The sequence below is a fragment of the Aegilops tauschii genome, chromosome 4 (assembly GCF_002575655.3).
Source record: "Aegilops tauschii subsp. strangulata cultivar AL8/78 chromosome 4, Aet v6.0, whole genome shotgun sequence".
Lineage (NCBI taxonomy): Eukaryota > Viridiplantae > Streptophyta > Magnoliopsida > Poales > Poaceae > Aegilops > Aegilops tauschii.
In genome coordinates, this window is record NC_053038.3 from 56,083,471 (window position 1) to 56,105,436 (window position 21,966).

The window sequence follows — 21,966 nt, forward strand, 5'->3', positions numbered from 1 at the left end:
TCATTATTAAGTTGTTTCCTCCCCCTGACAGCTGGGACCCACCGGTTGTATCTTCGCACGAAAGGAAGTGCCTCCTTGTTATGCAAAAAAACCATTCCTCCCGATGACAGCTGGGACCCAGCAGATTTGGTGACTGACTTGTGGGCCTACTAAGCAGACGCGTACGCAGGGCTTTGTCAACTTAATCAACAAATAATTATAGCAGCTGGACCGTTGCATGTTAATTCAACAGCCATGCTCCTTCTTCAACCTCTGTTCTTGGTCCTGTCTCCCGTGGGCGGCAGTGCTGCCGCGCACCCGAACCAGTCAAGTTTCCCACTCCTCTCCATCTGCGACTCCACTGCCATGTCTTCCCCATCTTCGAGTCGTTCCAGTCTGGGGCCTCGCCGTCGTCCACCGGCCTTGGTGCGCTCGGCACGGTGTGGTCAACGTGGTCAACAACCGAGAGTCATCGGAAGATGACTATACGTGAGAGGCTGACAGTGGGGACGCACCACACCCATGGACGCATGCATGCAACTGCATCCTTTATACCCTAAAAATAGTGTTTTCTCCCCCCGACTGTTGGGACCACCAGCTACATCTTCGCACGCAAGGAAGTGCGTCCTTATTACGGGCAAAAAAATATCCCCCTGACAGCTGGGACCCAGCAGCTATATTTTCGCACGCAAGGAAGTGCGTCCTTATCCTCCCTGACAGCTGGGACCCACCCGGTCGAAGCGTACGTACCGTTGTCTGTCTTGTCGGAACGTGTACGTACATACTGGTCGATCGGTCTCTCTGCATGTATGAACCGTGGCCGAGTAAGTAGCGGCACATGTCATAGTAGAGCCCCCCACGTAGCAGTTCAGGTTGTCCCGTCTAAACTGTGTACATGTACATACAGCCACACACCAAAAAATACGGCCATGTACATACATACGGGCGGGGTCTCGAACACCTACTTGCGCATACGTACGGCCATGTCTCGTGTACATGGCTGGGTCGGAACGGAGAAACTGCGTCGTCGTCGTGTTCATGGGGAGGCAACGGAATGCGTCGTGTTCATCGGGAGGCAATGGAACGCGTGCTGTTCATCGGGAGCCAACCGGCTTGGACGGAACAGCCGATGGAAACGAGTCATGGCGTACTACAGAACGGAGGAAACGGCCTTGTGTTCGACCGGCCACGGTCGAAACGTGATCCTGTTCATCGGGAGGGGTCTGGTGTACCGCAAAACGGAGGAAACGGACTTCTCTTGGACCTCCTACGGTCGAACCGGGGTCCTGTTGATCGGGAGGGGTGTGGCGTACCGTAAAACGGAGGAAACGGACTTGTGTTCGAGCGCTACAGTCGAAACGGGCGTCCTGTTCATCGGGAGGGGTGTGGCGTACTGCAAAACGGGACTCCACGGGATACTGTTCATCTCCACCGTTGACTGCCTCCACGGGCTACTATTCATCCACCGTCGACCTCCTCCAGCCTTCACCTGTGACTGTTCATCTTGTTCATCCAGCCTCCACCGCGGGCTCCTCCACCAGCTACTGTTCCACCAGCCCTCTCCACGGGGTCCTGTTCAACCACCCCTCCATGGGCTACTGTTCATCCATCCCTCCACCGGCTACTGTTCAACCAGCCCTCCATGGGGTCCTGTTCATCCAGCCCTCCACGGGCTCGATCGATCGGGGTACTGTTCATCCAGCAGCAATGGCCTCTACTACCACGGGGTCCTGTTCATCCAACCCCCACCGGGAACTGTTCATCCAAACCCTCCCCCAACAACGCTCACTGTTCATCAAGAGAAGGAGGCACCAGTGTTCGATCTGCTTCAGTTAGCAGCAGTAGCGAAGGAATCGCTCGATCGGGTTCAGTTAACAGCCATCGATCAGTCGCTCGGGTTCAGTAACGCGTAGCCTGCAGTGCAATCGCTTGGGTTCAGTTAGAGCCCAACGCTTCGCACGCACGCGCCTACGTGTACGAGAGAAACATGCATCGCTCGGCCCCCGACCACCCACCGTAACCGGGAACTCCCCGATATTTTCCTCGCCCTCGCTTCTGTTGGGGAACGTAGTAGAAATTCAAAATTTTCTACGCATCACCAAGATCAATCTATGGAGTAATCTAGCAACGAGGGGAAGGGGAGTGCATCTACATACCCTTGTAGATCGCGATGCGGAAGCGTTGCAAGAACGCGGATGAGGGAGTCGTACTCGTAGCGATTCAGATCGCGGTTGATTCCGATCTAAGCACCGAAAGAACGGTGCCTCCGCGTTCAACACACGTGCAGCCCGGTGACGTCTCCCACGCCTTGATCCAGCAAGGAGAGAGGGAGAGGTTGGGGAAGACTCCATCCAGCAGCAGCACGACGGCGTGGTGGTGGTGGAGGAGCGTGGCAATCCCGCAGGGCTTCACCAAGCACCGCGGGAGAGGAGGAGGAGGGAGAGGGGAAGGGCTGCGCCAAAAGGAGACTTTCTCGTGTCTGTATGGCAGCCCAAACCTCCACCCCCAAGAGGAGGCGGCCAGCCCTAGATCCCATCAAGGGGGGGGGCGGCCAAGGGGAGGAGAGGGGGGGCGCCCCACTAGATGGGCCCTAAGGCCCATCTGGACCTAGGGTTTGCCCCTCCCACTCTCCCATGCGCCTTGGGCCTTGGTGGGGGGCGCACCAGCCCACCTGGGGCTGGTCCCCTCCCACACTTGGCCCACGCAGCCTTCTGGGGCTGGTGGCCCCACTTGGTGGACCCCCGGGACCCTCCCGGTGGTCCCGGTACATTACCGATTTCACCCGAAACTTTTCCGGTGACCAAAACAGGACTTCCCATATATAAATCTTTACCTCCGGACCATTCCGGAACTCCTCGTGACGTCCGGAATCTCATCCGGGACTCCGAACAACATTCGGTAACCACGTACATACTTTCCCTATAACCCTAGCGTCATCGAACCTTAAGCGTGTAGACCCTACGGGTTCGGGAACCATGCAGACATGACCGAGACGTTCTCCGGTCAATAACCAACAGCGGGATCTGGATACCCATGTTGGCTCCCACATGTTCCACGATGATCTCATCGGATGAACCACGATGTCGGGGATTCAATCAATCCCGTATGCAATTCCCTTTGTCTATCGGTATGTTACTTGCCCGAGATTCGATCGTCGGTATCCCGATACCTTGTTCAATCTCGTTACCGGCAAGTCTCTTTACTCGTTCCGTAACTCACATCATCCCGTGATCAACTCCTTGGTCACACTGTGCACATTATGATGATGTCCTACCGAGTGGGCCCAGAGATACCTCTCCGTTTACACGGAGTGACAAATCCCAGTCTCGATTCGTGCCAACCCAACAGATACTTTCGGAGATACCTGTAGTGCACCTTTATAGTCACCCAGTTACGTTGTGACGTTTGGTACACCCAAAGCATTCCTACGGTATCCGGGAGTTGCACAATCTCATGGTCTAAGGAAATGATACTTGACATTAGAAAAGCTCTGAGCAAACGAACTACACGATCTTGTGCTAGGCTTAGGATTGGGTCTTGTCCATCACATCATTCTCCTAATGATGTGATCCCGTTATCAACGACATCCAATGTCCATGGTCAGGAAACCGTAACCATCTATTGATCAACGAGCTAGTCAACTAGAGGCTTACTAGGGACATGGTGTTGTCTATGTATCCACACATGTATCTGAGTTTCCTATCAATACAATTCTAGCATGGATAATAAACGATTATCATGAACAAGGAAATATAATAATAACCTATTTATTATTGCCTCTAGGGCATATTTCCAACAGCTTCTACCACGGTTTTCTCCGTCATGGACGACCCAAAGAATGTCATGCAGTTGCGTCTCCTGCCCGCCAAGGACGAAAAGCCCATTTTCTGTCATGATTTTTTATCATAGAAGTAGGAGCCCACCACATCTATGATGATACCGGGTTTTGTCATAATTATCATCGTAGAAGTGTCATAAGCATGACAGGAAAAAAAACCGTTCGCCCCAAAATGTCACGGATGTGTCTTTTTTTGTAGTGCGTGCTTTGGTGACTCGTGACGAGCGGTGTGCTCTAGAGGAAGAGGCGGTAGCGGAGACTTCGTCATTAGAAAAAACAGTTGTTGACAGCCCTATGGAAGCTCAAAGTAATCCCAGAAGTTCGAGTATTCTGGTGGAGAGTTCTTCAAGGTATTCTCCCTGACTATACCACCATGAAATATTGGCACATAAGAACTACATCAGTTTGTGATCTATGTAAAGCTATGGATGAAACCTAATGCATGCCCTAGTGCATTGCTCTCATGCTAAGAGTTTTTGGGAAGCGGTGAGGGAGATCTTGGACCTGAAGCTGCCACCATTGCATCCGGCCACATGGCCCCTAGACTTCGTGGGGGATACACAGTTTTCCACGATGAAACGATGTCAGATCATCACGGTCATGCATGCAATATGGTCATCGAGGAATCGCTGACCCATGATGAGGACGGATATAACCCAATTCAGGCAGTCAAGAGGGCTAGGGAGGACCTGGCTCCCCTGGATCTTCCAGGAGATAGACCTAGCACTCATGAAGGTCGTGTTTGGCGACCACCGAAACCTAGCTGGGTTAAAATTAACACTGATGGATTGGTGGATGCTTTGATACAGGTAGGAGGAGGAGGCGGTGTAGCACGGTTGCGCCACTCCGTTCGGGGCGCATGGAGCAAGCCCCTACCTGGTATCACTGACCATTTCATTGCGAAGTGCTTGCATTACGCGAATGAGTCATATTTGCCCAACTGAGGGGTTTCTCAGACGTGGTGATGGAGGTCGATTGTTTAGAGGTGGTGAACCTCTAGCTTTCACATCATAATATAAGATCTATTGTGACGCCTATGTTCGAGGAAATGAGGGAGAGAGCTATAAATTTTGCTTCTTTTTCGATGCAACATGTTAGTAGGGATGCCAACGGCACGGGCAATCTCTGTGCCAAACATGCTACTTTTTTAGCGGCATCTGAGTGTTGGATGGATGCTTGTCTACCCTTCATTGTCAGCAGGCTGAGTGTAATCGAATTTCATTCATGCAATAAAACTCCCATGTTTCATGTACAAAAAGGTTTACACAGCAATGCTGACATGGCGATGAACTCTAAAACAATATCAAATCAAAATTTGAAACTACCGGCAAAGACCTTTTTTTTCCTGAGAAAACAGAGGGGACGAAATGTAATTTGGGAATAAAACAAAATAGTCGGCAGGCGAAATCCAAAGCCCGTCCACCGAGCCACGCCGCAAATTAACAAGGCGAAATGGTTCGGCCACCAACGACGCTGGCTGGATGCAAGTCAGCGGAAGTGCTTGCACTCAGAGTTCAACACCAATGAGCAGCCGCCCCGCGAGACGGAGGCCGCCGGCGAGCAGGCCACGACCTTCGAAAAGACTCCGGCCCGCGTGGTGACCGTCCTCACCGCCCGATGCCGGCGACGGCGCGAACCCCGGGGACGCCGCAGGCGGCATGGCCTCGACGAGGAGACGGCGCGCGTCGGCTGTGGGCATCGCGACGGCCAGGCAGCCGGCGAGGAGCAGGGCGAGGAGGCAGGTGGCGGCCAGGCTCCTCGACGAGACGAAAGCAGCGGCCATTTTGGTTCGCCCGTGTCGCGTCCTGCGTGATCTGCAAAATGTGTGTTGTGAATTTGTGATGGTAGGTAGCTCAGCTTGATCAGGTACGTCAAACATAAGCTGACGGAAGTTTATATAGCCCATCGGGTATCGTGGTACTACTACCACGCGTCGTGGTGGCGTTGCATATGTCGGTGCACGCATACGCACGGTAGTAAAGTCAATATACGCTTGGTCGATCGGTCTGTGCCAGCTTGAGCCCCCATGTTGCACGTTGGTTCAACAACTACATGCACCGCATACACAATGCAATGTGCAACCCACTAATTAAGTCAGTTCATGCACGTCCTGTTAATTCTGGACACGTCGAACAGAGTTCTCCGCCCGGTAGCTATATGTGGAACAGGTCGTGTGAAACAAATGCCCATTTCGTTTTCTTCCTTCAATCTTTTCTTTTTTTTTTAAAGAAAACTTCCAATATATTCATCAACTCTTAATAAGAACACCAGAAGTGAAAATTACATTCAGGTCTGTAGACCACTTAGCGACGACTACAAGCACTGGAGCGAGCCGAAGGCGCGCTGCCATCATCGCCCCTCCCTCATCAGAGCCAGACAAACATTGTTGTAGTAGACAGTCGGAAAGTCGTCGTGCTAAGCCCCCATAGGACCAACGCACCAGAACAGCAACCGTCGCCGATGAAGAGAAGCGTATATCGAAAGGATCCAACCCGCACGTACACAGACGAACGAAGGCCGGATCCAAGCAGATCCACCTCAGACAGACGTCGACCGGATCCCACGAGATCCGCCGGAGACACATCTCCACATGCCCTCCGACGACGCTAGAAGCTCTTCCAGGACGAGGGCTAGGCGGAGAGGACCTTATTCCACCTTCAGAGAGCCGCCACCATCGCGTTTTCCTAAGCATGGCACAAACCCTAACAAAACTTAAAAAACACCTACAAACGGAGCCCTCCCGCCGGCAAGGGCCGGGATCCACCGCGCCTCTATGATACACTACCGGAACAAGGCTCGATGCTTGTTTATTTGATGTCCTTACTAATTGTTTATTCTCTTCTCAATGCAGGTTTGCTAATCATGGGCAAGTCCAGCGGCGCCGGTTTCCTCAACAAATTCAAATCACTTACTCGGAGTGGACGAGCCCACAAGGTCTCCCCCCCCGACTACGCGATGATGACACCTCACAGGGAGGTCGATGTCGGCGTTCTGGGAACGGGGGTTCCCAGACTTGCCTGCCTGCGGCCCACGGCGTGGCGCTGCGAGGAGGCCCGTACGGCCCATCTTCACCAACAAGCTTTCAAGACCCTCGCGAGGGGCCAAGCCTCGCGAGGCGGACGACACAACACCTCCTCGGGAGCGGCCTCACCAAGCTGGCTCGCGAGGGACGGAGAGATCAAGGCAAGGCAAACCTCGCGAGGGGCCAAGCCTCGCGAGGCGGACGACACAACACCTCCTCGGGAGCGGCCTCACCAAGCTGGCTCGCGAGGGACGGAGAGATCAAGGCAAGGCAAACCTCGCGAGGTTCTCGTGACGTGAGCCATGACGATCGAGACCAGGCGGGCGCCAGCGCGCGTAGTGTCCTTGTTTCCTCTTTGGTGCTAAGGAGGCAAGCGCAGACGAGGAGTACCGAGGCGTCAAGCAAATGTTTCCACATCGGTGCAACGAGACCAAGACCAGTAGGACGGCAAGACGGAGGTCACCGTGGAGCCCAAGGCGGCGTCACCACCAGAGCCTTTTGCAGGCGAAGACTACCTTTAGTCAGGATAAGCTGTACTAGCTGTCCCCTTTCAAATTGGCCGTTGTGGCATCCCTTCCCGCTCAATATTTGGGAAGAGGACCGGGGCCTCTATAAATAGGACTAGCCACCACCGTAGGAGGCAACTCATTCAGAGGGATCTCATCTGACCTTGAGTAACCCTCACCCACACAAGCACAAGAACACCTCAACCTCAGGAGGTTGTTCTTCCCTTGTAACTGTTCATCCTTAGCCCAAGAGGCAATCCACCACCACACACTGGAGTAGGGTATTACACCACAACGGTGGCCCGAACCAGTATAAATCATGTGTCCCTTGTGTTGCGAGTTCATCGAGCCTAGCCTTTAGATCGCGGAGTGTGTGAGGGCGTGATCAGTGAGGGGGAGATCTTCGTGCGCACCCCAGTGTTCGAACCTTGAGGGTTTTGCCGGAACCCGTGATCCGATATTTGGCGCGCCAGGTAGGGGTGCGCCGGAGCTTTCCTTCCGGCAATTGATCCGCCGGCACTCCATGACTCCGATGTCCGGCGACCCAAGGACCAACGCCGACCGCTGGGTAGCTTGGCCTGCCTGGGCGGTGCCGTCTGGCCAAGAAGACCTCGACCCCGCGCCCCAGGCAGCATGTGCACCGCCAAACACTACGGGGCGCGGGCGGCGCGGCCACGCGCCGTCTGCCCTTACTCCACGACAAGTGCGGGCGGCCGCAAGGGCCTCAAGCCACGCCGCGGCCATGGCGCCCCACACCCGACGGGAGCAAGCAAACATGAGGGCCGCGCTGACGGTGGCACGGGAGCTGCTGCGATGCCGACTGATGGAGAGCGGCAGGGATGCGCTGCTGGAGCGCGTCGCCGAGCTACTGGACGCCGCGGTCACCGGGGCACCACCCTTCTACTCCGTGCTTCTGCCCCGGGCCGCCGCCGGGTCGCATGGCGGCCACGTCGCGCCCGTGCCACCCCGGGTGCACCAGGAGGCTTCATCGACACAGGCGCAACCAGCGGCGCAGGGCGCTTAATCGCACCTGCACCACCTCCGACAAGCGTGGGTACGAGCGCTGCTCACGGCCCCGGCGGGGTGCCGCCCTATCATCCCCAGGGCGGCGCGCTGGGCTGAGCGACGTGGAGCATGGGGCATTTCGGCGAGGTTTTCGGGGTGGCAACCTCGCCTACGTGCCCCGCATGATGGACCAGGAGTACACGCCGGAGGATGACCCTGGTTCATTCTTCGAGCCAGGCTGGGAGGAGGAGGCACTAGAAGCTGAGGACGTCCAGGGGCCACCTAGTGGCCACGTAGCCCACGCCGGCAACAATAGCTACAGGGTACCACTAATCCCTCAGGAGCAAGCTTACGCTAACCATGAGTCGCAGGGGGATCAGGTCACCACAGCGGCTGATGGCCCCAGCTCGACGGCCTCCCTTCCGCCAGGGGGTGCACTGGGGGCTGCAGGAGAGTGGTCGGGAGCCGGACCCCTCCCCGCGCTGCACGGAGCAAGGCGTCCCCCGGAGGTAGGCCCTCTACCGGGGAGGTGCTGGAAAGCCTACCCCGAGCGGAGGACCCGTGGTCGCCGAGGGCGCCGCTGGCGTCCGCTTTGCCCCTTGGTGTCGTCCTGGTTTCCGGTCGCCCCCAATGGTGGTCGAGGGTGGCGCAAGGCGGGGCCCTCGTCTAGCGATATGAAGTAAGGCTCACGCCTGTGAAGATCGCCGCCCGTGACACTCTCACGTAATAACGAGTGGGGTTGTACATGCCCCGGAGTCTCAGGAGTGCCGCCCTCGGGCCTCGGGTGCTCCCTCCCACGTCCTAGTGGCAGCACTTAGCTCCGCGCTGGTGAGAAGACAAGAAGACTAGACTAGGCGCCGGATGCGGCCATTTGCTTTTGATCTCTTTTCTGTAGTTCTGTCTTCTCTATTTGGATTTGAGTTGAAGCTGGATTTCCTTTGTTATGCGTGGGGGTGCCTTTTCTTGTTCGAGCGATTTCTTGCAATCTGGTTCTTACCTTAATTCGAAGCTCATGCTCGTTGCCTCCCCCTCGTGGACTCCTCGCGAGCGGGGCTGGGCGTAGCACACGCGTGGCATCGATACCACGATTGGCACTTGTTTCTCGCGAGGCCCCTCTCGGGTGGATCAGCAGACTCCTCAGGAGTTTCTCGGAAGCTCACGACCTCACGATCTGGTTCGGGGCTTGCCCCGGCTAAGGTAAGCCGCGACAGCAAACTTGCCACTAGGCTCATGGATTCACAAAGATGCACACTCAACTTGGCATAAAAGAATAAAGGCTGCGATTTGTTTACACGAGGGGCTCCCCCTCTCAAAATGCTCTTACAATCTCTAGGGGCCACGCCCAAGCTTTCACATGCAGGGTAAGCAGCAGAGAGACATGGGATCAGTTGGACATGTCGCTTGCCGCGTCCTCCACGTCATCTTCAGACGCACCGCCGGCATCACCTTCGCCATCGCTGGCGTCACCGTCACCTTCGCCGGCGCCGCCCTCACCATCGTCGACCACGTCGCCTTCGTCTGCTGCGACCACCACCGCGTCGTCCTCGGAAGCGAAGGCCCTGACCAGCACGTCCATGTTGTCCTTCACCCACCGCGCCAGGTCACCCCGGATGGCCTCCGGTACGGGGGCAATGGCGGCATCAAAGTCGAAGTCGGGGTAGGTATTCTGGAGATGGCTGAAGACACGGGAGAACACGCGCCCCAGCAGGCCACGGCTCCTCTCCTCAACAAGCTAGCGAGCCCTCTCGGAATGGTTCTCCAGGCGCGTCACCACGTCGGTAAAGAAGCAGAGGTGGCTGGCGTAGTCGGTCGTGCGGGGATGAGGGGCGTTCGCATCGCAGACGTGGCCCAGCGCCGCGTTGGCCCTGTTCCTGAGGCCCTCAAGCATGGGGGCGTGCTGTAACACCCCGCATGTAACTTGCCATATTTGTAACTCCGACTCTTGCCATTTCCGGCTATGTGTTATGATATTCCCTCCGTTGTCGGGTTTTGTCTTTCGTTTTGTATTTTGTCATGTCATGCATTTTCATATCATGTCATCATGTGCATTGCATTCGCATACGTGTTCGTCTCATGCATCCGAGCATTTTCCCCGTTGTCCGTTTTCCAATCCGGCGCTCCTATCTCCTCCGGTGCACCCCTCTTGTTTTCTTTCGTGTGCGTGTGTCAAACTTTCTCGGAATGGACCGAGACTTGTCAAGTGGCCTTATTATACCACCCGGAGTCTACCGGTCAAGTTTCGTTCCATTCAGAGGTCGTTTGGTACTCCAACGGTTAACCGGGCATCCGCAAAGTCTATTTGAATGTCCAGCAAAACCCCCCTCTAAAACCAGCCCAAAACCCACCAAACTCTCTTCCATGCTCTAGGTCGTTCGATCACGATCGTGTGGGCGAAAACCGCACCTCATTTGGAGTCTCCTAGCTCCCTCTACCTATAAAACTCCATCTCCCCCGAAAAACGAAATCGCACATGAAACCCTAGAAACTCCCTCCGCGCCGCGCCGGACGCGTCCGCTCCGGCCGGCCCGCACCGCGCGCGCGCTCCTCCGCCCACCCGAGCCGCCGCCTGTTCGCCGGCCGCCGCCGCCCGGCATCTCCCGCGGGTCGCCGCCGGCGCCGCCCGCACCGGCCACCGGCCCGCCGCCGCCGCCGCTCCTCTCCCCCCCGGCGCCTTCCTCTTCCTCCGGCCGCTCGGCCCCTCGTCTCTTCCATCACCGAGCCCGAGCTCGAGGAGCCGGCCAGATCCGATCGAAAACCACTGTACGTTGACTTTTCTCGCGACCCTCTAATTCCTCTAAGTCCTCAGAAATCTTCAGCAAGTGCCCTTGTTTGTATAGCTATAACTCCGTGCATGTCACTCCGATTCGCGCGTGTAATATGTCAAATTGTTCGCCTCGTGATGCTCTTCATTTTCTTCAATTTCACCATGTTCATTAGAGGTCATCTTGATGCCCAAATCTCTGTTGGAAGAGGGCTAGTTACTGTTATTCTCTGGTTCTTGACAGAACTTGGAGATTTGTCATTTTTGTATCATTTAATATGTGCATCTTTTGAGCATGAGCTCTATATGTGTTTTTAAGTATGCCATGCCATCTTTCCAGTGGTGTAGTCCATGTATTTTTGTGATCTCTGTGGTGACTAGCACAAGCATGCAAAGTAGGCCCCGTAGTCCTTGTCTGCTGTAATTTTGTTGCCATGTAAGCTTGATGTTACAGAAAGATCCATGCATATTTTGGAGATGTTCAGTAAGGATGTTTTGTAGCTATAGTTGTAATTGATCCGTTACTGCAATTGTTTGCAATTATGGGGTGCCATAGCATGACTCAATCTTGCTCTACTTTTGCTATAAAATATTTCTGGCAGATTCTTAACATGACATGCATTTTTTCCAAGCTTATTGTAGTTGATCAATACATGCTATGCTATTGTTCTTGCCATGGGTAGCTTCATAAACATGCCATCTTGCTGTAGGTATGCTTGGTTTGTCATGCATTGCTCTGTAGTGAGTGCATCAAGCTCACAAAGAGGCCTACATATTAATATTTCTGCCATGCTCTGTTTTCTGCTAAGTCTGAAACCTGATAACGAAACTTGCTATGTTTACATGCTTGCCATCATATCTTCTGGTCCTTTTTGGCTTATGTTCAGTAAGGGACTTTTGTCATGTGCTTTTAGTAGAACACTGCCATGCCTTGTTTTGCTATGTTAAGTTCCTGTAGCATATTGATTTCGTGCTCTGAACATTGCTACCTGATGCTGATTTCTGCCATGTCCAGTTTTTCACTAAGTCTGTGAACCTGTAATCTTTTGCACTATTGCCATGCTTGTTTGAGCTTAATATGTTGTGAACTAGCCGTAGCTCAGTGTTCATCTTTTGTCAAGCATCTCCTGTAGATTACTTCCATGTTCTTTGTTGTTATGTTGGGGTGCTGTAGAATTGTTACTTGTTGCATTTTAAGTGCTATCATGCTGTTAATCGCAGATTCGTGTCATTCTTGTTTTGCTTGCCATTTGCAAACCGTGCATCCGATTCCGGTGATCCTTATATCGATTTCGACCGAAATCATCTCATCTTTCTAGTGGCATGCTTGGTTTGCCAAGTTACTGCCATGTTCATCTTTTTCCTTCCGGAGCACGCATATGCATCGCATATCATATCTTGCATATCATACATGTTTTGCATCATGTTGCTTGTGCATTTCTCGTTGTTGATTGTGGTTCCGTTTGCTTGTGTTCTTGTCTTGGGTAGAGCCGGGAGACAAGTTCGTGAACGAGGAACCTGTCGACTAAGCTTACGAGGATCAAGCTTTCGACAACTCTGAGAACCTTGCAGGCAAGATGACCACCCCTCGAAATCACTTCTATCTTTGCTATGCTAGTTGTTCGCTCTATTGCCATGCTCGCTACCTATCACTTGCTATATCATGTCTCCCATTTTAGCCATGTCAGCCCCTAACCATCCTCTCCTAGCAAACTGTTGTTTGGCTAAGTTACCGCTTTTGCTCAGCCCTTCTTATAGCGTTGCTAGTTGCAGGTGAAGTTGAAGTTTGTTCCATGTCGGAACATGGTTATGTTGGGATATCACAATATCTCTTATTTAATTAATGCATATATATATATTTGGTAAAGGGTGGAAGGCTCGGCCCTATGCCTGGTGTTTTGTTCCACTCTTGCCGCCCTAGTTACTGTTATACCGGGATTATGTTCCTTGAGTTTGCGTTCCTTACACGGTCGGGTGATTTATGGGACCCCCTTGACAGTTCGCCTTGAATAAAACTCCTCCAGCAAGGCCCAACTTTGGTTTTACCATTTGCCACCTAAGCCTTTTTCCCCCGGGTTTTCGCGAGCCCGAGGGTCATCTTATTTTAACCCCCTCGGGCCAGTGCTCCTTCGAGTGTTGGTCCGAACTGAGCAGACTGCGGGGCCCCCTCCTGGAAACTCGAGGTCTGGTTTTACTCGTAGGATGTCTCATCCGGTGTGCCCTGAGAACGAGATATGTGCAGCTCCTATCGGGATTTGTCGGCACATTCGGGTGGCTTTGCTGGTCTTGTTTTACCATTGTCGAGATGTCTTGTAAACTGGGATTCCGAGACTGATCGGGTCTTTCCGGGAGAAGGTTTATCCTTCGTTGACCGTGAGAGCTTATGATGGGCTAAGTTGGGACACCCCTGCAGGGTATTATCTTTCGAAAGCCATGCCCGCGGTTATGAGGCAGATGGGAATTTGTTAATGTCCGGTTGTAGATAACTTGTCACTTGACCCAATTTAAAATACATCAACTGTGTGTGTAGCCGTGATGGTCTCTTCTCGGCGGAGTCCGGGAAGTGAACACGGTCTGAGTTATGTATGACGTAAGTAGGTGTTCAGGATCACTTCTTGGTCATTGCTAGATGACGTCCGTTCCGTTGCTTCTCTTCTCGCTCTCATTTGCGCAAGTTAGCCACCATATATGCTTTCACCGCTGCAGCTCCTCCTTATTACACCTCCCTTTCCTGTAAGCTTAAATAGTCTTGATCTCGCGGGTGTGAGATTGCTGAGTCCCCGTGACTCACAGATTCTACCAAAACAGTTGCAGGTGCCGACGATGCCAGTGCAGATGATGGCGTCGATCTCAAGTGGGAGTTCGACGAGGAACGTGGTCGTTACTATGTGTCTTTTCCTGATGATTAGTAGTGGAGCCCAGTCGGGACGATCGGGGATCTAGCATTTGGGGTTGTCTTATTTTCATCTGGATTTTGACCGTAGTCGGTCTATATGCTTGTATTTTGGATGATGTATGATGATATTTATGTATTGTGTGAAGTGGCGATTGTAAGCCAACTCTTTATCCCATTCTTGTTCATTACATGGGATTGTGTGAAGATGAACCTTCTTGCGACAAAACCACAATGCGGTTATGCCTCTAAGTCGTGCCTCGACACGTGGGAGATATAGCCACATCGTGGGTGTTACAAGTTGGTATCAGAGCCTTCCCCGACTTAGGAGCCCCCTGCTTGATCGAATCGCTGGCGTTGTTGAGTCTAGAACAAAATGCTTTGAGTCTTAGGATTATATATATCGGAGAGTAGGATTCTTTTTACTCCTCAGTCCCTTCGTCGCTCTGGTGAGGTCTCCTGACGTAGAAGTTTTGACTACTCTCTCCTCAAATTTCACAAAAAAAATTTAGGATCACGCGGGTATCTTGGAATCGTTCCGATGGATTTGTGACGAGAACATTGTTCTTGGTGCCTCCTGTCATTTAGGGGTTGTGGCAGTGTCCCGGGGAGTTGAGCTCCGAGGTGTTGTCGTCACAATTTTATCGTTGCAGTTCTGGAATACCTGAGTTTCGCCGACATCGAAATCTCTTTTATGCAGTTGTTGGTGAGATCACCTCGACGCCACCCAGTATTGGGGCGGGAGTTCGGGAGTATTGCCATAACTTGTATAACGGATGTTTTTCGAAGGTTGAGGTAAACGATTTCCGAAGGTTTCTTGGTTATGTGTTGACGGATGGATACAGCTGGATCTAGGGATTGTTAGTTTGGGTGATATATTTTGTGTCCCCTGTATCCCCTACACCAGATTGCATAACCAGAAAGTTTCAGGAGTTTATAAGTGGGAATTCAAGTAGCCTTAGGATATCTTTCCGACAGATGCATGATATGAGATTGGGGTTCGACGTCTAGTGGTCCACCTTTCCACGGTTGATTTTACAGTGGTCTTGTCGTGGAATTGTCACGGCAGATGTCCTCGAGCTAGGACTTAGTCGTGGAGCCATCGCAGCTAGGAAGCTTGAAGGGGTTATGCGGGACAAGAGACGCGAGGGTTTATACTGGTTCAGCCCCTTACGGTGAAGGTAAAAGCCTACGTCCAGTTTGAGGTGGTATTGATTAGGGTTACGATCACCAGGGAGCTAAACAGCTATGCCCGGCTCTCGATCAGATTGTTGTCGTCCTTAAACCGCTGCCGGGTCGTCCCTTTATATAGGGAGGCTGACGCCCAGCAGCCCTTAGAGTCCCGGCCGGCTCATAAGAGTGTCCGGCTCAGACTCTCGACTATACTTGCCTTACACTACAAGTTCTACAATAATAATGATTGTAACTACGGGCCTTAAGCCATATCCGGATCTCAGCCCATCTCTGGCCCATCGTCTTGAAACTTGGCTCCGGGCTTCTGGCAACGACCGTACGAGTAACCCGGCCCCTCCTGGCGGGTGACTCTAAGGTCTATATCCTCAACATTAGGCCCCCCAGATTGATTTGAGCCGGCTCATGTCAATCTTCAACTCTTCTGACAGAAAAAATCTCCGGCTTATCATTCATGTGAAGGCCATAACCCGGAGTGACGTCATCCTCTGGACCCCGAATAATCCGCCATGACATCATCCTCCATTAAGTCCGTTTTTTACTCCGCCAGATCCGCAATGGATCTTTGCTTTACTGTCATTCTGAAAATCGAGGTGTCGTGGGGGGAGATAATCACACCGTGGTCTCCTTGAATCTCGCGCCCACTTATGACCTCGCCTTATAAATAGGCCGGCCCAATGGGCTCATCTCACGCTCTCTTCTTCCTCCTCGCGCCGTCGCTCCTCTGCCCGAGCTCTGCCACTGCCGCCGCCGTCGCGCCCCTGATCTTCATCAACCCGGCCGCTGCATCACCCTGACTCGGACCAGATAAACGGCGGCTACTTGCGCTCTTCTCCAACTCCGGTGAGTCTCTTCTGCCTTGTTAGAACAGATCTGCGGTAGAGTTCAAACAGTTCATCCGCGTTCTTCGCCATTGTCCGCAGGCTTCAGTAGTTCTCGTAGTTGCCACCCTTGTTTGATATTTAGATATGTATAGACTTGCTGCAGTAGTTGTTTGTTACTCATTTCACCTGCAAAACACACTTCTTTCCACTGCATAAGATCTCCTTCGAGCTCAAGAACTCCCCTGCGTCCGCATTTTAGGTCTAGAAAATTTTCTTTGCTCTGACCACTTTGATCCAAAAAAGTTACGGTAGTATGCGAAACCTGTTTTACCACACTTAGTAAAAACTGCAACCATAGAATCTTGGCGGCTTACATTTCCGGCTTAAAGAAAACACGTGCCGTAGAACTTTCCGGTTTAAAGAGAACCATGGTATGTAGAATCCTCCGGCTTAACTGTGATAAAGCCGTAAACAATCAATCTTATCTTGAATGCCCCTGCGGCTTAAATAATCCACTGTACCTGAGTATATATCATTAGTCCCCTTCATAAGCCGCCATCTTAGCTTGAACGATAGATCTCCGGCTTATATTAACCCGGACACTTTTTCTCTTTATCATAGACCACCAACTTTCACCATGCCTCCCAAGGCTCCCATCACTTGCAACTGGATGAGGTCCAACGTCACCGACGAGACCCTGGCCAATTTCGTTAAGTCCGGATATTTGCCTAAGAAGGAAATCATGTCCTACCGTGCCCCTGACCCGTCGGAAGAGAGACCACAGCCACGGAACGGGGAGGTAGTGATCTTCGCAGACCATATGAGCCGGGGCTTCGCACCGCCCGGCTCAAAGTTTTTCAGGGACGTGCTCAACTTCTTTGACCTACGGCCTCAGGATATAGGCCCCAACTCCGTATCCAACATATGCAACTTCCAAGTCTTTTGCGAAGTGTACCTTGGAGAAGAGCCTAGTCTGCTGCTTTTCAGAGAGCTGTTTTACTTAAACCGCCAAAATGAGTGTGCCAATGGGCCAAGTCTGGAGTTAGGTGGCATCTCCATCCAGCGGCGTAGGGACTGTCTTTTCCCTTACGCAGAGCCGCCGAGCCACCCCAAGGACTGGAATATGACTTGGTTCTACTACCAAGATACGTCCCAGGCTGACGAGAACCCGCTGCCTGGCTTTCGCCCAACACGTCTAGAGCCGACTCATCCACTGTCGGACAAACTGACTGCAGCGGAACGCTAGCCTCTGCTTCCAACTATCAATAAGATCAAGGCCCTGCTAGGCAACGGTCTGAACGGAATTGACCTGGTCCGGGTCTGGATCTCATGGCGGGTGATCCCATTGAGCCGCCGCCCCGGCTTAATGTGTGAGTACACCGGGCGAAAGGATGACCCGCAGAGGCACAGTCGCAATGATCTTCCAGAAGACGTTGCAGAGGAAGAGACCAAGGCTCTTCTAAACGAGAGTCTGGCAAACTATGGAAGGACCGGGTTAGCCCCCTTCTGCAAGACCAATCCAGCCCCAGCGGTGAGCCGCTGACTTTAACCTTTCAACTTCTTCTGCATGTAGCCTTGACCTGAACTGTTTTAAGAATTCATTACTGTATTCTTCAGGCTGATGATAAATTCTGGCGGGTCAAATATGACCATGAGGCGGCCAAGAAGGCCAGGAAGGCAAAGAAAGCCGCCAACAAAGCCGCCCCTCGCAAAAAGGGAAGCCGACCCACCGCTTCGGAGCTAATGCAATTAAGCGACAGCTCCGAGTCAGAGGTAACCCTTAAACCTTTAAATTCTTGCTATATTTGTTGTTTGTTGCTGTCCGTCTTATCAATACTTGCTCATGGACAGGATGACACCGGCGCCAGTAACTCGGTGGTAGAAGAGGTAATGTCACTTTCCTCCGACTCGGAGCCCTTGCCACAGCTGAAAGTCCGAAGGGTAACCCAGAAAGTAAGCTTTTCACATCCTTTAGCTCATCAAGACCCTCAATTTCTTTTGAAGCGACAGGTTCACGAAAGCCGGCGTCACACCCGGACCAACAAGGACACCGATCTCTCCGCCGGGTTACCCGACGCAACAAGGAAGCGTCGCACTGAGGTTTTTTCTCACTTGTACCCTTTTCATCCGTTGGCGGGTGTTATCCGTCAGCCACTCAACTCTTCTGACTCCAATTATCAGGAGACCTCCCCCTCTTCGGGTGACTCCATGCAGTCAAATCTGTCGGCCTTCAAGACTGCGCCCGGGTAACAACAATCATCTTACATTATCTTTGTCTGTACTTACTCTTTGTGTGCCTAACACTTCTGTCTTTTCAGTGCCCAGGCAAAGCTCACCAAAAGAGCGAAGAAGACCAGGTCAGCCGGAGTGCCGGACATACCTGAACCGGAGGTGACGGCTAAAGAGCCGCCAGCTGCCTCCGCCCCCGAAGCCACCACTCCAATGGACACGGCACCTGAGGCCTCAACCCCGACTAGCAAGGCCACGACCGAGACTGCGGTTAACCCGGAGGCCTTCGGCTCAACCCCACCAGCAGACGACCCGGACGTGGTAATCACCCGGATGGAGTTCGTTGAGCCGGGGAGACCGACTGCGCTGGCCAAATGCTCCGCGAAGGGGGAGTTGCTGCAGCCCCACCGGGTGAACCTGGACCTCTCCGGCTACACCGACTTGAGCATTGGAGAGCTCGTCTCTGGCTACATCAGCCAAGTACACAAGAGCCGGGACGCCGAGGTCGCCATGGTCAACCAGATCCAACAAAAATCTGAGGTATCCTTCTGCTGTCTTCTTACTTACTGCATAGTTACCTTTGCCATGCTAGCCCCCAAGTCGACGACTTATGCTTGAATAGGTTGTAAACTTAGGTTCCGGCTTAGTCAACTGAGCCGGCAGTATGTAGATAGATACGTTCAATATGCATTAGCCCCCAAGTGCCAAGTGTCTTTGCTTGGAAAACGCTTGGGACTTATATAATGACTGTTAATAACCCGGAAATATATGCAGGCTGTTGGCAAGAAACTAGAGGCGGACCTTGCGGATCTCAAGATCCGGATGAAGACGCAGGAGATGGAGACCCGGAAGGCAAACGCCAAGTTTGTATCCAGCATCGCCACTCAAGAAAAATTGAAGACCAAGTTTGATGCTGAGAGAAAAGCCTGGGTCGAAGAGAAGGCCTCACTGGTGACCCGGGCGGAACAGGCGGAGAAGGCTCTTGCTGAGAAGACCGCCGAGCTCTCCGGCCTAAAGCCCCAGGTTTCCCAAATGGTGGCCGCTATCTTCGGTAAGTCGCCTCATCGGCTTTCATCAAGTTCATATATGTCATGATTCATCCTTGTCACTGGCTTATCTGACTCTGTTAAACAGGTCCCAGGAGTGCCAACCTCAACCAGAGCGTGGTCACCAACTTAAAGGCCGTGTACACCCTGGTGGAACAGCTCTACACTGGGTCACAGCGTGCCTTAGCTGTGGTGGCCCTATCCAACGAGGTGCCAACTCATCTGGCCGAAGTCCTGCGCCGGCTCGCCGTTCTGCCTCAGCAGATCCAAGAGCTGCGACAGGCCTCCGCGAGAGCCGGAGCAATCGCCGCGCTGATCCGGGCCAAGGCATTCCTGCCGGAGCTAGACCCGGCAGACATCGCCCTGGGTTACCCAAGCCTGAAGGAAGACGGCTCAGCCTTCGACCAGAAGGATTTCGCGGCATGTGTGAAGGCTGTACGCCCGGTGGCCACCCTCATCGGGACCGACACCGACTTGACCAAGTACCAGCCGGGTTATGATGCGGAGAATCAGAGGATTCCAACCCCTCGCTATGAAGCCCTCAATCTGATCCCTCCGGCTCGTCAGCTTCGCCCCGGAGATTGACCCGGCCGGGTTAATTGACGAAGAAGCCCAGTTCGAAGCTCTCAGCGGCATCGACTGGAAATCATCAACCTTCGAGGTCTTGGGATCAGCCGGAGGAGAAGACAGGAATGAGCCGGGGACTTCAACTCAGCGGGCATCATAATTTAGCTGGCGGCTCATCAAACATTGTTCCATCTTTTAGACTTGGAGAATTATTGTAATAGAGTAGGTGCAACAGTTTATCTCTGTCGTGCCATCATGCACGTTTTGAATGCGAAAGCCCTTTGAATTTTCTTCTTTGATGTTTCTCCGGGTCATAATCATCCCTTTGTTTTTCTCAACCTCAAAAGGTGCCTTTAAGTATCTGCATATAAAAGGCAAATCACAAGTCTCTAGGCGGCTTAACGCCCTGAGAATCAGGTGTTTGAGATAAATAACCCGGAATATGAATTAAAAAAGACTGGTCCTTAATTATACTCTGAACATAGCCAAAATAACACACTTAACAGCCTGTAAGCATCTTCCGGTTTAAATAACCCGGGTAACAAGGTTGGTATCTTAACTCTGATTTACCTGCCTTGATGACACCCATGACGTGCAACTAACACTGCAAACCAAAGTTAAGCCGGCAAGTGAGACCCGGCCATGCACCCCTCAGAGTAAACTTTTGAAAAAGCAGAAGAACTTAGGGGCTTCCGGTTCGAATACGACCTGAGACCCGGCCCAAATGGGTTAAGCCAAGATTCGGATACGATCATATAGCCCCCAGTGGGTGCGGTGATGCCAATCAAGAGGGTACCGACAGCTATGTTCTCTTTGGTTCGAATACGACCCATGTTTGAATAGGAAGCCCCCAAGTGATTCTTAAAATTGTTTAACGATGCTGATTCGAATACGATCCACGTCGGTTCTCAGAGGGGTTAAACTATGATTCAAATATGACCAAAGATAACCTCCCAATGAGCTCGGCACTTTGCCAATCAAGTGGGTATCGACAGCTATGTTCTCTTTGGTTCGAATACGACCCATGTTTGAACAGGAAGCCCCCAAGTGACTTTACTGCTTACGGCTAGATTCGAATACGATGATAAGCCGGATCCTCCTTTAAATCAGCATGTAATCTTGTAATAAAAACAACACACACATATTTGGAGGACAGAAAAGGACAGAGGTCCTGCTTTATTGCTTATCATAATAGATACATGGCTGAGACAAATATGTACACCACGAGAACCGGTAGCTCAAGTGTAGTAAGGCCGAAGCTGAGCTATGTTCCACGGCCGACGGGTCTCTTCCTCAGATTTACATGAATCTTTGTGCTCCCGAATCTCAATGAGGTAATATGACCGTTGTGCAAGTTCTTGCTGACCACAAAGGGCCCTTCCCAAGGCGGGGATAACTTGTGTACATCTGTTTGATCCTGGATGAGCCGGAGCACAAGGTCGCCTTCCTGGAAGACCCGAGATTTGACCCGGCGGCTCTGATAACGGCGCAGGTCTTGTTGGTAAATCGCTGAACGGGCTGCTGCCACATCACGTTGTTCGTCCAACAAGTCAAGAGCATCTTGACGCGCCTGTTCATTATCCGTCTCAACATAAGCCGCCACGCGAGGTGAGTCGTGACGGATGTCGCTGGGGAGGACTGCTTCTGCTCCATAAACCATGAAGAAAGGCGTGAAGCCTGTAGATTTGTTAGGAGTAGTATTGATGCTCCATAAGACGGAGGGCAACTCCTCCACCCAACAACCCGGCGTCCGTTGCAAAGGGACCAAAAGCCGGGGCTTGATACCCTTCAGAATTTCCTGGTTAGCTCTCTCAGCTTGACCATTGGATTGAGGATGAGCCACTGAAAAAACATCAAGTCGGATATGCTCTCATTGACAAAACTCTTCCATGGCGCCTTTGGAGAGATTGGTGCCATTGTCAGTTATAATGCTGTGCGGAAAACCAAAGTGGAAAATCACCTTTTTCATAAATTGAACCGCCGTGGCTGCATCACACTTGCTAACTGGCTCAGCTTCCACCCACTTTGTGAATTTTTCAACAGCCACCAAGAGGTGGGTCTTCTTATCTTTGGATCTTTTAAAAGGCCCAACCATGTCAAGCCCC